The 11,624-nt window shown below is 35.9% G+C and overlaps 1 protein-coding gene across 2 annotated transcripts in view; it reads right to left on the bottom strand.

Annotated features, from left to right (window-relative positions):
- Positions 1–11,624, bottom strand: part of CNBP (CCHC-type zinc finger nucleic acid binding protein) — a 549,700-nt gene that overhangs the window by 527,764 nt on the left and 10,312 nt on the right. The window lies entirely within an intron of this gene.

Genomic DNA, 11,624 nt, shown 5'->3' on the forward strand with positions numbered 1-11,624 from the left:
ATAAATGCACATGCTATATTCATAGGTACTTGACTGACTTCTTTGAAATCAAGTTATAAAACTGAAGAAGGAAGAGAAGGGTGAACCTATAATCTGGGAAATTTCCAGTGCATCTAATGGAATGGATCACAAATTATAGGTATCAAATATGAGTAAAATGTAGAAAATGAAGCAGAGAACTGTGATGGCCAAGTAAGACCTGAGGAACATACAACCAGAACACAAGATCAATTTAAGGAACATAATTTAGAATGTTTAACTTATGCTAAACTAATAATATGGTTAAAAAATAACAGATATCTTGAAAACCAAACAGCGAATAAAAACAATGTTCAAAGTTATATATAACTTTCAAACAAGCCATCCTTGTTCTGAAGTAGAGGAAAAATAAAGAATAAAAGTCTCAGGCAGAAAAAAGGTCAAGAAAGGATATAGGGTTATCTGCAAGGCATAGTTTAAAAAAAAGTCAGGATGATGGCTGTGATGATGTAATTGAAGCTCCATCCATTTTTTTCATGTGCATTTTATATAGGTTATCTCAGTCAAGAACATCAATAAAAAGGAATATAACAAGAAAAGAAAATCGAAATTTATTAAAAAAAACAGAAATCACAAATGTATAGCTAGATAGAACTAATTTGAAGTTAACATGGAGGAGATTAAATAGAGGCACATGTGATTGAAGGAACTATATTTATACCATTTAGAAATGTGATTATATAATAATAAAAATATTTGCAGAGAGAGAAAGAGAATATCCAAGGACTAAATCCACAAGGAAGTGAAATATGCCTGACAGGCTATCAGCTGTCAAAGAGAGAAGTATTGAGTACAGATGAAGTGTCCACTAAATTGTTTAAAATTGAAGAAGTTAAAGTGTAATAGTGGTTTGGTATCATTAGATATGGGACAAGATTGCTGGCCAGAAATGGGAAATATCAGTGTATGTACTGTATTTAGAGAGCTCATATAAATTGGATAACGAAAAAAGCACATGAATACCAGAGCTTTCCTTTGCTTTATTGACAGTGTAGTTCAAGCTAGAATGTGAATGCTATTAAGGCTAATGGGTTTGTTGACCATCTGATTATTCTTCTGAGGAAACTTTATAGTAAACAAGCCACTATAAGAACCAGATTTAGAAAAGCAAAGTGTTTCACAGTAGGAAAAGTGCTGAGGCAAGGATGCATATTGTCACCGTATCTGTTTCTTCTGTCATTCAACTTGTGATAGCTTACAGCAGGGGTGTCAAACTCAAGGTACAAAGTATGGATCCAGCCCATGTGGCTGCTCTGGAAACAGCAAAGGACTGGCTGGTGGTGCCTCTGCCAGGGAAAATGGAGCTCGTGGCCCTCCTGTACTCCATTTTTGCTGGCAGAGTGCTTGGGCCACCACAGGCGCTCCTGTCACAAGTGATGTTGGCCACACCCATGCCCAGATGGTCCCCTAAGGTCAAACACAAGCCTGATGAAGCCCTCAATGAAATCAAGTTTGACACCCCTGGCTTACAGTCTTTCAGGGCCTCTCCCATCCTCTTTACCTGGAACCCTCACTGCTTCCTAGTCAATCAACTACATGTCTTGGGGTTGATGCCTGGATTGCATCAAGTGATGTGGTTATGTGATATCCTGCTTTACCACCGCATCACTCAGTGACAGGAATCCTGGTCCAATTTGGACTAGAGTTAGTCCAACTCTAACTTGTGGACTACCTGTAATTCAAATGGGAGGTGACTAAGGCATGAATGACAGAGCGAGGTCCCCCAGCCCAGGAATGGTACACAAGATGAATTGTTGATTTATCAAAAGTATGAAATAGTGAATTTATTTTATTTATATTTCATGTTTCTGGACTGCTCGTCTTCCTCAGAACTCTGGGTGATTTAGAGGGGCTTTGGGTTTGAATTATGGAATATTTTAAACAAATAACTTGTTGATGAATAGATAAAAGCAGTAGAGAATAAAAATAACACATGCAAGAAAATAAACAAAATTCTTAGTGAATAGTTCAACACTAAAAAAGTAAGACAATAATATATAATATGAATGTGAATATATGAGTACTTTGTATGTAGCTGATGCTAAGATGTTGCTGAAAAAAAATGCTGTGAATACTGAAAGATTCACATACTGGTAGATTCACATTCACAGTATTTTGAAGAGTATGGAAGAGTACGAATGTCTGAAAATTAATATACCATACTCCATGGTATGATTAAGAAGTATGTGTGGTAATGTAAGTATAGATAGAAAATGAGGGATGATAACTGAATATGGATTTGAGCTTTTAATTTGTTAAAATAATTAATTTTTAACTTTTGTTAGATAGATTTCACAAAATGTTATTTAGCCTAAAAATATGAAGTGTACATGTGTGTGTGTGTGTGTGAGAGAGAGAGAGAGAGAGAGGGTGGGGGGCAATACCAACCATTTTACCAGAGGAAATAAAATTTAGAACAGTTTATTTTAAAAGTCGAAACACTGGAAAAAATGAATTAAGGTTATCTAATGTTATCTATTAAGATAACAAAATTAACATTTAGATGCTTTGTGAATTTAAAGTTGATAATAGATGAAAAAGTAAAGGTGGTGGATAGTTGTTTTCATGGAGTCAAGAACAGATAGAGCTGAATGTTGAGATAGATCTGTTTCTTGGGATGAGGGCCAGGATGAAAAAGTGGTAATGCTTATTAATCTCTGGAAACAATTAATACAATTTCGTAATCAAATTATCATGAAGGAAGGGGAAGGAGAGGAAATTAGGAATTTCTTTTGATCCATAAAGAGACAGAAGTTATTTGGCAGCTCTGGAAATTTCCACAGGAAGGATAACATCTTTTCTGGCTTTTTCCATGAAACTTCATGATTGAGGGTAAAGTTGAAGAAAACTGAAAACTACAGCAACAAAAGGCTGATGAATGATTCCTTCAACAATAGCTTAATGGTGGTCATGTCTCATTCATTTATGCCGAGGAGGTGTCTGAGATGGTTCCACAAACTCAGCCAATCTAGTCTGAATAAATAAGACTTCTTCCTTTGTTCTATTGTCCACTGAAAGAGCATCCTTGCATTGGTTCACTACCCCAAAGGCTATGAAGAAACAACATCTAGATCAGACTGCTGCTGAAACTCTCTGATCATCACATCTAATCTTGCAGCTGTTTAAAAGATTAGTGTTTTCTTGTCTGCCTTTCTACTTCTTATGACTCAATAAGTGGGTGTCATAAGAATGGAATTCCTTGTCTCTTTTCCTGCTTGGCAAATAATGAATGATAACAGGTAATAGGGAGAAAAAAATACCACTGAAATTCTTCAGTTTATTAATCAGAATCATAGAGTTGGAAAGGACCTTAGAAATAATCAAATCCAACCTACTACTCATTGAAGACCTAGTAGAGCAGAGCTGTCAAACTTACAGTCTGCGGCCCAGATGAATAACATGCTGGCCACACCCATTCCCGGTTTAGCAAAGGGGGGGAGTTGCAATACGTCATGTGACATCACGATCATGCAAGTTTGACACCCCTGTACTAGAGCACCTGCAGGAAGTTGGATACATGGAAAGTGAGGACAGAGACAAGTATTCATTCCATACATATTTTGATCATATGTTTGCAGACATTTTTGCATTTTATTTCATTTCTTATGCTATATGGCATGGTTGTCAAACTTGTGGCCCATTGGCTGGATGCATCGGGCACTGGCCACGCTCATGTGTGGTTTACCAAAGGGGGGAAAAGGTCACGATACGTCACGTGACTCCGCCATGACAATGCAAGTTTGACACCCCCGCTATATAATATTTTGATAGTGTTTTACTGGCTTCTAATTTTTCATAGCCTGAACTTTATAGCAGTATTGCTATCAAAATGGGGTTAAATTTTCTCAAAGAAGACAGAGCCATTAATGAACTAGGATGAGGGGGAAACTAAACTGTTGCTCCATCAAATGATATGTGCCTGCAGCTGTCAGACTAAATAAGCATCATCCTGACTTTGACATTTACAATGCTGTCTTTTCAGTGGAAAACAAGGAAGATACAAGTTTAACAAAATAAGGACAATATCTACTTTTTCTTCTAATAATGTCAGGATTTTCACCCAATAAAATCTTGCATTCCAGAAATTTATACTCAATAAAAACATGAAATAGATTTCAATCAGATGGGAATTCTAACATGATTTCTGTGAAATTCTCACTCTTAAGGATACATGCATTAGACTGTAGTCTTAGAGCTCTTCTATTACTGGCCTAAGCTGCTAAGTGTCTCTGGAGATTCGCAGTCATCCAAGTCATAGTTGTTCCAAAGGTGCTTTTTCAAGATGCAACTAGAATTGCTTGTTTTTCTTTAAAGACGTCTTGCTTCTCATCAAAGAAGCTTCTTTCACTCTGACTGGATGGTGTGGAATAGAAGGATTTATACTTCCAAGAGAACAATAAGTGAGGCAAAACCGTCCATACATTCCATACATTGCAGAAATATCGGAAAAGCTCAGGAGGATCTTGAGCTGACACAACACTTCAAAACCAAAAATACATTAAGGCAGAAGCTTGTTCATCCCAAGGATAAAATACCCAAACACAAACTAAGCAATATATTGTATGCAGTACAATGCAGTGAGCCATGTGCATTGAGCCATGTGCAGATTTGTACATTAGGGAAACAAAGCAATCACTTCATGGTACAACACAGGAGAACAAATGTATCAGGACAAGATTCAATGGTCCATCTGCATTTAAAAGACAAAGGCCACTCAAAGTCACATTTTGGTCAGAGACAACAACTGGTATGAAAGATGGGTGAAAGAGGCCATCTATGTCAAAACTGAACAGTTCTCTCTCAATAGAGTGTGTGGGATATGACATCATCTATCTTCAATCTACAATGTAGTCCTTTCAACAGTTCCAAGAAGGTTTCACACCTATTTGCCCCCAGGTGACTCTGAGGAAACAAATAAACAAATGACAGGTGGCCTCAATGTCACTCTAAAAGAATGCAAATGACCAGCTGTCTGCAAGGACTATAAATCCTTCCATTCCCCACCATCCAATCAGAGCTGAAGTAGCTTCTTGGATGAGAAGTGAAACATCTTCAAAGAAAAACAAGCAAGTTTAGCTGCCTCTTGAAAAAAAAACCACCTTTGGGACCTTAAGGTACTGATTTTCTTTGCTGAGATGAAAGTTTAGGAACTTTCTTCCCAGCAAAACAGAAAACACCACAGTTGTTTCATCCTGGTCTGCAAGCAGAAACTGTCAGAAATGTTGTCTCTTTGATATGATACAAGAGAGCCCTTCCTTCCACTAGCCTGTAGAAACAAACAAAACCAGGGCAGTTGCACACCAATCCTCTGGTGGACCAATGAGAGATTTTGTTTTGCTATAAAATCTGATATCATGCAGGAGAATGAGTGGTTATATAAAAGTTCAGATGTGACTTTAATGTGCTAAAGTGAAACAGGCAATTCTCCCAATAAAGTCTGAATTACTGTATACTGCTGCTTGAGACAAGCAAAAGATAATGATACATCAAAGATTTTTGTGAGACCATTTGAAAGGTTATGCAAGGTTATAGAAGGCAAATAATTTTCCTTTGCATTTAGTTTTGCTGTCTTATTTTGCTGGATTTTTTTGTGTTTGAAGTACTTTATTATAAGTTATTCATTTGACCTTTAGTATCATTCAGAAGGAAGGGAAACAGATGTTCTGAAGTAAATAGAAAGTTGTCCCCATATTGATCCTATGAATATACATCAGGCACTAGGGTGAATATTCTTTATGGAATCAATTTCAGTATGGCTTGAAAGAATCTGTAAGCTTTTAAATAAAACCAGCCCCCTTTCCCCTATTGGATTAGGAAATCAATCAAGCAATGCTGTAATTATAGTCAAGATCAAGGTTATGTGCTCATGCAAGTAATTTAAAGAGATTTGCATAGTTGCTGGCTAACTGCATTTTTCTGTATTTACTCTCTTTGCAAAATACACATATACCCTTTTCAATTTTAAAAACCCACAAGGCTTCTAACTTTTCAGTATTAATTTTTCACACACAAAGCAGAAATCAAGACTTATGTGAAAGAAAGTTCATAGATACAGTTTCTTAATTTTTAAATGTATTCTATGTTGTCATCATGAGTTTCTTTTAATTGTTACATTTCTGCATATTTTGTAAGAACATTTATATACTTTACAGATTGTTTACATTATGCCAATTCTTCATTTTAGTTAATCTCTAAAGGGAATGATTTCTCCAGCAAAGTGCTCATGAGTGTCAAGAAAATAGGCAGTCAATAATATGTACAACTGATTATTTACTGAATGTTCTCTATTAATTTGAATCAACATAAAATACTGTATATGGATCCATAGGGCAATTTCCATATCTAAATAAAAAGAATTCTTAAAGAAATCCTGACAGGTCTTTTGTGATACTGAGATTATCATTTCTAAATTCAACTAATGCATTCCTAATTTGATTAAATTCAGGTTTGAGAAAAATGTAAAGGCACTTGATTGTGGATGTTGTGATAGAAATAGATCTAGTTGGCTAAAAGACACTCCTAAATTAAATCAACCTCTATTTTCCAGTAGGATTCCCTCAGTTTATACTGTCTTGATGTAAGGTGTGTGGTACTTTTGTTGCAGCAGCATGAAATTTTTGAGAGCAGATGAAACAATTATTTCAGGAAATATCAGCAATAATTCTACATAGAGGAATAACAAATTAAAACTCCTTCTTGGTATTGTCCAGGTGATTTCTATGAAAAATCTATACATTTTCAGTGTCAAAAGACATAGAGTTTAATAAACTAAAATATTCATATGGGACAGACTTATCCATTGGATATCTTTGGATATAGAACATCAGTTCCCAAAATAATGTTGATTCTAGGTATGTACTTTCGCTCTCCGGGCTGGTCAAAGTGAAATTCAGGTGGAAAGTAATTTTTTTTAAAAAATCAACCAAAGGATTAATAACGAGATTGTCAGGGCTCCCGTAGTTACCCCCATTTAAATAACAAGTCTCTAGCTGGATTTTCAAACATAAAGAAGATTTATTAGGAGTAAACATGCCTGCGCTGCCTAGGTATAGCTGACTCTGAGACACATAATTCATTGTCATCCTTGACCCTGGTCTTCCCCCACCCCCTGGGTGTATCATAATTCATATTCTCCAATGGGACACATCCATAGCCATGAGTCATCAATTATACTCTCCAGTTAGAATTTTGCGCAGCAGAAACCTCGATCACCTAGAAACTATCTTTGAAACATTTATGGAATGGAAGCTGCTCACTGCTTCCCCCTCCCTTTCTGTTGGCAACTCTAAAAGACCACAGAAATATTTTATGAGTTGACAGAGATATTTCACTAGGCAAGAAATCAGAGAGCAACGTTGTCATGAACTGAAATCTGGTTGAAACAGAGACAACAGGTGATTTTTATGCTTGAAAAACAAGCAAAAATTCTGCCCAAGATTTGAGGCAGAACTGGACTGCCACTTGGAAATGACATGGAAGTCAGAATGAGATGAGAAAAGAAGGGCCAAATTATTAGTGAGTTAAAATAGTTCCCCAATAAGAAAAGGTTACAGTACTGGGATCTTTTGGACATGATAGAAATATATAAAACCATTTTCTATGATATATGGAAAACATGGGCAGACAGAAGATGTTCTTTCTCTCCCAGAGTATCAGGTTATCCATTAAACTTAGAACGTATGGCATTTATTACATCAGATGTTTGATTAACTTGAACTTGAAGAGGTCTGCAGAAACTTTTCTCTGGTTTTCAATCTTGATGACTGCATTCTCCTGAATCAGCAGAAGGATGCTTTAAATGCCAGCTGGTAGAGATGACAATGAAAGAAGGCTATCGCCTGCCTTTCGAGGCTTGTCAGCTTCCTGTCAGAGAAGCTGGACTAGATGGATCTTTGATTATACAGTATTCTGTAGGTTCTTTCAATTCTTAGGTTGCTACTGATGTTAACAGGTAAATCATAACAGATTGTATGAAAGATTATTATAGGATCCATTTGGAATGTTACAATTTTGTTTTAGATGTTGTAGGATTTTACTTTTTCTAAAAAACCAATTATTTTTGTTTTCATTTGAAGGTACACATTAGTGTGCAATGAATAGTAATGGCTCAGAAAAAAATTCTGAAGCAGAACCTAATATTTCTGCTTCACTCCAGATAGATATTTATTGTTTTGCTCTTGAAAGAAAAACTGAATCATGATTAAGTACCACTGTAAGTGGTACTTAGGATGATTAAGTAGCACTGTAGGTAGATGTAGCTACATTTAATCACCTTCTCCACAAAATGAACTGAAATGGAACCCAGAATCCTACTTTTAAGATCAATAGCCCTGTGTTGCCTAGCAACAGAAAGTGGCATAAGTAGCGGTAAATAGCTTTTCAAAAGTTGTTGTAGACAGCACATATTCACTTGGCCAAAAAAAATAAATGCTAGTATATGTTTTGCTGGTGTAAAAAGTAGTGGATTTTTTTTTTTTCTGAAACTGAGGTAAAGCTAGAATTTCTCCAATTTCATGACATTGAAACATCTTAAAATGATAAATGAATTAATTTAATTACTTTATATAATTTAAAATCAACATACAAGTAAAACCAACAACCAAGTAATAAATAAATTGCCCACTTTTGATAATTAAATTTTATTCTAAATGTAAAAAGGATGGACTTGAGGAAGAAAGAGATGAACATGTAGGAAGAGCCCAAAGGTGGGGCCAAACATGTCATAAGTTTGGAATTCTTATGCAGCCACAAGAGACACGTCCATCCCCCTCATAAATTCTGTTGACTTTTATCTAGTGCCAATTTGCTTTGACCATTGGCAGATCAGATTTTTGTGTATAGGTAGTATGTAGTAAACTTCTAGTGCTTTGAACCTAACTCCTGTTCCTGGTTACTTGTGCCTGACAGAACATAGATTAAGTCCAATATAATGTATGCACAAACATTTCAGACCACTTCTCAATTCATGTAGTTAAAAAAGAGAGAGAAGTAGAAAGTGCACGATCACCCTTGAAACATCTTTAGTCTTCCATGGAGTTTTTTTCTTAGTCTGGTCTGCCTTGTAGGGCTGACATTAAAAAACAAGTCTCACAGGAGAGTTGGAAGGACCATCTCCAATGGGAGGACCAATGGGAGAGAGATGGTTCCTCAGATTAATTCTTCTTTGGGAAAATATTATTTTAAAAGATGTTATTCCTCTACTACATCTGTAATGGTGAACCTATGGCACATGTGCCGGAAGTGGCGTGCAGAGCCATCTCTCTGGGCATGCCAGCTGTTGCCCGTTGCTCTTCTGGGTTCTGGCATGTGCATGCACGCCAGCCAGCTGGTCTTTGCATGCACGGGGATCACTGGAAACAGAAAGTTCCTGTAATAGTTCTTGGCAAATTAAATTTGGCCTGAAATAGAACTCCTCTTCCTCCCTCCTCTTCCTTCTCTTTTCTTCCCCTGAACATTGTTGACTATTAATGCTATTCATTATTTTTGATCTTTGATTTCAATTACCGATTATTCTCCTGGGAAAGTTTAGCACTGTGTTTTTTCCTTGCCTTTCAAATTGCTGTTAGATTCTGTGTGAACGTCTTTGAACATCAGTACTGCATACATCATTACATTTTTCCAGATACAAACCTCCATTTGCAGTTTTTAAGTGAAACAGCTTCTCCTCTTCCAGGAGTACATTTACAGTATTTAATGCTGGCATTATTGTCCAGATCACATCATTTCCCAAGAGAGAAAGAAAGATAAATTTTGTCAACACATCCACCATATTTTTATTACCGGATTCTGCTTCCTTTGCTGCTCATAGTCCATGGCTGCTTATAACCAGTTATATCATAGTGTAGCCAATCATATATCCAATGGATGCCTTGCATACATGGCCATGCCTGTTGTAGAAGTTTGGTCCCATGAGACTACTGCAATAAAAAAAGAATTGTAGCGATATGTAGAAGTTGGAACAAATAATAAAGTTAATTTTGTTTCCTCTACGGGTATGATGCATTCTTTTCTTTGTTTTACTGTTTTATCATTGTATTGGTAACTATGGACTGCTGTTTTGCATTTTGTAGTTTTTGTAGGGTATTTTAAATGGTTGATTACTGACTATGAATAAAGAATCTATTCGTTTGCACATTGGCTGAAATTACATGAGGAAAACAGTTAAAGAAAAGCAATTAAATTGAAATGATTCAACTGATTAATGAAAATGCTTATAAAACATAGAATCATAAGGTTGAACAGGAACTCAGAGATCTTCATATTCTCCTTCCCCCATCTCAGCACTGAGGCAAAGGGAGAAGAAAAAATCCACTCATAATGAGTTACATCTTTGTCTGTGTGGAATCTGAAATAGTAATATTATGCAAAAATATTGTCTAATTTTAAAAAAGTATAATAATCTGAGAAAGATAAAAGGATTCAGAATATTCAGTGTTAAATGGTTTCGGGAAGCAATTGTTTGCTTATATGATTTATATTATAGCTTCTCTGGCAGAAGATGAAAGTTTGTGTACAATACAGAAGAATTTATCCTTTATACCAGAAAGATGAGTCTATGAAAGCAATCAATCTTCAGAAGGGTTTGTCTGGATAAACTTACCAATTGGACAGACTCATAATGGGAAAGTCTATTTAGGACTTTTTGAAGGGCTTTCACACATAGGGGAGCATATATTTCTTCCTTGAGGTTTGGTAATGTGGGAATATAGATTGATCAGGTTGTGACTTATCTTACTCAGTACCTGGTTAAGGGAGCCCCTTCTACTACAAAAGCAATGGAATGTAAATCTTGATCAGCTTGAGAAGGTTTTCATCTTATTTTGACAATTGTGAAACCCCAGAATTTTGTTAAATTTGTGGAAGAAATCATTAATGGTAGAGTACACTTATCAACTCCTTATAGATCATCTGACTACTTAGATAAGTTGCAAGAGGTAAAATAGGTAATGGAGACTTGAGCACGCTGGAGACAACTTATTCCTATAGAGATCATCATATATTGGCAGTATTTTTCTTGGAATACTGTAGGGCCATTGTGGAACAAATAACATTCTCTTCACATATGGAGCAAGAACTATCCGGTGGACCTCCACAGTCTTATAAATCTAGATTCATATCCAAGTAGATATCCATTCCATTCTTCTCTAGGAATTATTTATCACTTTCTTTGCTGCTATGTTCAGTCAGATTTTACACACTTTTCCTCCACTTTGATTACAGAATCTATAAAGTCTTTCATGGAAAACTCTGAAACAGGATCTTGTCCTAATTGTTTCAGGCAATTCTCATTGGAAGAAGTGGCAGTAATTCTAACCATCTTGTAGGTTAGAGCCTTGTCTATCTTATTTATTTCAACTGGCATCTCCACTCTTGAAGACAGTTGGTAAACATCCTTGTTGAGATTTGCACATTGTTAACAAGTGATCCCTGTTCAAGAAATAGGGTCTCTGTAGTCTACTATTCCTTGAATTAGAAGCCAGTCTCTAATCCTTTAATTTTAAAGAAGTTAGCTGAGAAGATGTTTGGATAGTTTCAGAATAATGTCTTTAGTTCATTTTACTTCTGTTTTTAAATCTAAAGCAATA

The sequence above is a fragment of the Pseudonaja textilis genome, chromosome 2, assembly GCF_049901715.1.
Source record: "Pseudonaja textilis isolate UNSWEBS1 chromosome 2, rPseTex1.2, whole genome shotgun sequence".
NCBI classification, from domain to species: Eukaryota; Metazoa; Chordata; class Lepidosauria; order Squamata; family Elapidae; genus Pseudonaja; species Pseudonaja textilis.